This window comes from Arvicanthis niloticus, chromosome 1 (genome assembly GCF_011762505.2).
Source record: "Arvicanthis niloticus isolate mArvNil1 chromosome 1, mArvNil1.pat.X, whole genome shotgun sequence".
Taxonomy (NCBI): domain Eukaryota; kingdom Metazoa; phylum Chordata; class Mammalia; order Rodentia; family Muridae; genus Arvicanthis; species Arvicanthis niloticus.
Genome location: NC_047658.1, coordinates 38,304,570 through 38,310,675, shown reverse-complemented (window position 1 = coordinate 38,310,675; position 6,106 = coordinate 38,304,570).

The following is a 6,106-nucleotide window of genomic DNA, read 5'->3' as shown; positions in this document are numbered from 1 at the left end:
GTCTTTGATGTACTGCTTTCATTTGGGTGCACACATCACAAGTTCTCATTTCCCGATGGACGTTCATCGTTTTATCGCAGTGGCTGTATTAACTTCCATCCCCAGTGACAGTATATGAGAGTTCCTCTTCCCACCCTTGCTATTATTTGCATTTTTTGTCTTATTGATAATAGCCCATTTAACCTAGGATAAGATGGATATCTTGCTGGGGTTTTCATTTGCATTTTCCTGCCAATTCCTACTGTCGAACCCGCTTTATATACTTATTGGCCACTATGAGTCTTTTGAAAAATGTGTGCAAAGACCAGCTGCTACTCTGTGGAAAGGAATCCTTCCAGTCCACACTTCAGTGTGTCCTCTTTTAGATGCTTTTATAAGTGGATCGATTTCTAAAAGTTCGATTTCTATTTATTTATGTCCAATATGTAGAAATGTGTTTGGCTTTCTTTGCAAGTGAATCTTAAATCCCACAACACTGCTATGCTTATTTCTTAGTTCAAGTAGGGTTGTGGTAGATTTCTCATATGTTTTGTACATAGATGGACTGTGTCCACAGTTTCTGTCTCTTTCCACCTGAAAGCGGTTTTTCTCCTTTCTCCAGCCTCCCTTTCCCCTGTGAAAAATGATTCCTGGAGAAGCTATGTGTGTGGAGACTGACTGACTGATTAGAACTGTAGTGTGGTAGAGAGGTTGGAATGTTGCAGGTCCAGAGGCTAATTCCCTTATCTTGGGCTAGTTCTAGCAATCTGCAATAGCCATTCCTGGCCCACCTCTGTATCTGCACTAACATCTTGTGACTAAGAGAGAAAACATTGTGGAATGTATGAACTTATCAGACCACTAGCTTCCACCAATGCAGAAACCAAGGATGTCATCAGATAGCATCTTTGGTCTATAGAAAAGCTTCTCCCATCTAAGTGTACAGACCTCTCTGATGTACCTACTCCCTAACCCCCAGTGTACTTTAAAACTCATATAACGATGAGCCATGGGGACCATGACTTTATGTTGACTAGGACTGCTTAGATGCACACATCCTTGGTCCTCTACCTAACTTTCCTCTCACTTCAGGACCCTGAAAGATGGACTTGAGGGGTTTGCTGCATCTCTCTGTCTCTCTTCCCAATGCAGTCACTAAACAAGTCTCTCTTTCCTGCTTGTCACTATAATTTGGTCTCTTTTAGTTGGCTCATTGAAGATGGGTGGCTAGACCTGATTTGACACAAGTTGTGATCTACAACTTACCTCCTAGAAAGATCCCAAGAAATAATAATGATAATAATAATAATAATAATAATAATAATAATAATAATAATAATAAAATTTTAAAATGCCTCAGCTGTTGGGAGAAAGATAATACGTTTGACTCTTTGTGTTACTAAGTCTTCCAAGTCTTCCTTATACTGTAAAGAAGAGATACTGTATGTAAAAGATATCTTACATATGACAGTTTTTTGTTTTTGTTTTTGTTTTTGTTTTTTTAAGCCTTGGCTGTCCTGGAACTCACTCTGTAGACCAAGCTAGCCTCAGTCTCATAAAGATTTGCCTGCTTTTGTCTCCCAAGTGCTGGGGATTAAGGCATGTGCCACATCCACCTGGCTGTAAAACTAAAATTTTAAGGAATAAAATAATGATAAAAGACAAAATGTACATCTAGTCACTGTGACCATACAGGGAAACCAACAGGGGTGGCTAAAGACTCTGAGTCTTTCTTTGGGAAAATTAATGTGAGCTTTTAAATTTAAAATTTTAATTTTGCTTTCAGGAACAAGAGTACATAATCATGCAATTCTGGTCATGATGTTAGCTCCCTCATTCCTGTCTGGTCTGGTTCTACAGTGTGGTCCTCTGTAAATTAACTGTGAGCGGCGATGTACCTACTGTGGGAAGTATTTTTTTTATTAGACAATTGCCCTTCCTTGAGATACTAGACTCTATTCCAAACACTAAGAGGATAACTCATGTCTCTGTTTTCAGATGTGTATGGAAATCAGCAAATGTGTAAATACAAACGTTTTAAGGGTTTCTGAGGATATTTTTGACTGCTGTGGTCTCTTTAAAAACAAACAAATAAACAGACTTTTTTTTTCCAGATCCTTATTTTAGCCTGGCCTATACTAAGATTAAACCCTAAGTATTTTTTAATGTCATTTTAAAAACCTACTTTGAGTCTTACACAGGCATCTTAGAGTTTACAGAGCACCTTAATGTGTTATGCCAGGATGATACATTTTAAAAAGTTATTCATCTCTGATTTTTAGTAAAAAAATGATCCGGATACCTTCTTCTACTTTAGATGTCTTTTAAACACTAATAAAAAGTAAATGATTTTGCTAACAGAAAATATTTCAAAGTACATGTTATAATAACGTAAATCCTTTTTTATAACTTAAATCTTTAACAAGGAATTAATTTAAATTGGGTTAAGCAAACCAACACTATTAATGCATTTTACGTGTGTTTCTAACTGCTAGGTATGTAACTACATGTTTTCTGTTCTTTAGATACAGCCTCATGAGCTTTCAATTAAGATTACCTCATTAAAATCATTTTCTAAATATTATAATAATTATGATGTTAAAGTTAAAGTATTTTCAAGGTTAATTCAGTATCCTGCAGGGCATGGTGGCTCATGCCTTTAGTCCCAGCACTCAGAAGGCAGAAGCAGGTAGATCTCTGAATTTGAGGCCAGCCTGATCTACAGAGCAAGTTCCAGGACAGCCAGAGTTACACAGAGAAATTGCATTTCAAAAAACCAACATCAACAAAATCAATATCCTGAGATAAAATTAATGATTGATTTTCTATAACAGTATCTCCTAATTATTAAGTTGTTCTTAGCATTCATTTACTAAATGGACATTTAAAACTTATGATTAAATATTAGTTTTTTTTTTTTTTTTACATTTTCTCATTGGACATGGATTTTGCTTTTTGAATAATCAGTCATTGCTCTAACCGTAAAAAATTCTCTTTAAAGTGTGATACTTACTTAGAATGTTCCTACTAAATTACATAGAAGTTGTAAATGTGTTTTAATGAAGAAATATTTAAATTTGTTAATAAGATCTGATCTATTAGATAAACAAAGCATGGTATTGTAAAGGACTTTTAGCTTTGATAACTGACGTTCTAAATTAGGTAGAGTCTTCTTCAAATGATGAAAAACAAAACAAAACAAAAAAGATTTCATCAACCTAAAGGGGAAAACAGACATCACATCAAAGACCCCATTCTGATTTAAAGATTATACCATTTCCAGGTGTTTGTAACACATTCCTGGGAGGCAGTGGACTTTCTCATATTATCTGAGAGCAAATTTATGAGGACCTTGAAAATGCTGGATGGTCTTCATCTTCACTGACATTGACAATTGAGTGCACAGAGTAACTATGTTTTTTAAATGCTTTTAAAATTAAATTTAAAAATTTTAATAATATTTAATATTCTGCTTGACATATTCTTAACTCATAACATAATACTAATCTTGGTTATACTCAGTGACAAATAAGGATATTTCATGTCATTTCATTTGATTGTACCTTTTTTGTTCTGAATGCTTATTCATCATAAACTCTTATACTACTCAAAACTAATGCTTCAAAGTTTCAAATTTTTGAACAATAAATAAACAACAACAAAAATATCAAGTAAGTGCTGCACTTAGGAGGTAGAGGCTGGAGAATCTCTGTGAGCTAGTGGCCAGCCTGGTCTACAGAGAAAATTTCAGGGCTACATGGAGAAACCCTATCTTGAAATAAAAAAAAGTTTCAAGTTTTTCATTTGTCTTTCTAAATTGTGTGTGTGTGTGTTCTCGTTATTCAGTATAGTTGGATAAAACAAAAAATCTAGCTTTTAAATTAAACTTTAACTCCATTTATTCTAGCTAGAGATACCTAAAACTTTGGGTTAATACTTCTTATCCAAATTATTCCAATAACATTAATCTCTAACAACATCATATATGATGTTTTATATATTAAATACTGATACTTCTTGATTTTAATTAATATCTAAAATATAGCCAGGAATAAAGAATCAATTAAACAATATTTGTATTTTACTAATGAAAAAAGAGATGATACTCTAAAGGCCATAAGCAAGGCAGTTTACTATAGAGTACAAATAACTGTAAAGTCAGGGGCAAACAGTCAATCTGTTAAAAAAAATAAAATGTGTAAATTGTGGTTATTTATGTTTGTTTAACTTGTTACCCTCACTCCATCAGGCCAAACTCTGTTAATTTTAGGATTGGTAAACCTATGTCCCATGCAAATGTTAGGTCACAGGCAGAGGATGTGGAAATGGTTTAGATCTGGGTCATGACCGCTAACGGTTTTGATATGATACAGGGTTTCTTTCTTAATGGGCTTTACCGGCTATTCCTCTCTCCTGAAGACTACCATCCTGCTCACTACTCAGCTTTGCCTGTATCAGGTCTTAGGAATGAGCCTTCCCAGCCACGAGGGACCTTATAGTATCTAACAAATGATATCCCTCCTCAAATGCACAAAATGTGGTGCTTGGTCAACATGGGAACTGTGAACAATGATTCCTGGAGAAGCTGTGTGTGCAGAAACCGACTGACTGAACTGCAGTACTGTAGAGAGGTTGGAATGTTGCAGGTCCAGAGGCTAATTCCCTTATCTTGGGCTAGTTCTAGCAATCTGCAATAGCCATTCCTGATCCAACGCTGTATCCACACTAACATCTTGTGACTAAGAGAGAAAACATTGTAGAATGTATGAACTTATCAGACCACTAGCTTCCACCAATGCAGAAGCCAAGAATGTCATCAGACAGCATTTTGGCCTATAGAAAAGCTTCCCTATTCTGCTGTAACTGCCTCTTGACTCGAGTGTATCCACCAATGTATTTTAATCTTGCCTTGATTTCTGACTTTCTTTGTGCTGTTAAACTATAAAACTTTGCAAAACTGCTTCCACATTGAAACATGGAATTTGGGGCAACCTAAATCTGGCCATGGTCACTCGGAATGGCTCCAGAATAAAGTTGATTCTCTTTAATATGAGAACTGTGGATTTTGAGTTGACATTCCCTTTACGTTGTACACATCCAGCACATTGACTGGACTGGAACCTTCGTGAAAAGGAGGACCATAAGCAACTGAAGCAGATGTGCTAGCTCACAGATGACGAGCATCTGGTTGTGGGTTTGGAGGATATGCAATGCCCCAAGGTGACATTATAAATCATACAGTGTTTTCTGTTGATATGACCTCTCTCGGAAGTCCTGCCTTCCACACAAGGCCGTCTCCCAGAATCCTACAGGCTGAAGCTTTACGAGACTGACTGCTTCCACTTGGTGACAAGCGTTCAAAGCCTCTCAGTGTGTTTTTCATTACAGCGCATTTTTTTTTTTTTTTTTTTTTTGGTTTTTTGAGACAGGGTTTCTCTGTGTAGCCCTGGCTGTCCTGGAACTCACTCTGTAGACCAGGCTGGCCTCGAACTCAGAAATCCGCCTGCCTCTGCCTCCCAAGTGCTGGGATTAAAGGCGTGCGCCACCACCGCCCGGCTGTACAGCGCATTTTTAATATTCGAAATAGCTTTTCACTTTAAGGATACATTAGAGTTTCTTCACCTTTTGACCTGCTGGGGGACATCTTGGCTGCTACCAGAGTTCTGTTACTTGAGTAAAACTGCCATGAATGTGTGTGCAAGGCTTTGTGTGCACTTTGCAGAGATTATGTAAATATATACAAAAAAGAGGTAATTGCTGCGTTATGTGGAAGGCTGGTCTGCTCGTCAGAAACTGCCAGGCAGGCTTCCACAGAGCTTGGACCACTCTACAGTTACTCTATGTCCTCACTAGCTTTGGGGGATGTCAGTGATTTGTACTTGGTAATTGTGATAGATCCATACGTAGTGCTATGTGTCCTTGACTTAAGCACTCTGCTTTTCAGGGTGAATATCAGCCATGTGTGATTTCTGCCCCCTGTATTTTGTCAGGCCAGTGAAGCTTCCTGCTGTGTTTCTTTCTGTCTGAGGATTAGCGTAGCTATGATGAAACACCATGACCAAAAGCAACTTGGGGAGGAAAGGGTTTATTTGGCTTACATTTCCATATCGCTGTTCATGATCAAAGG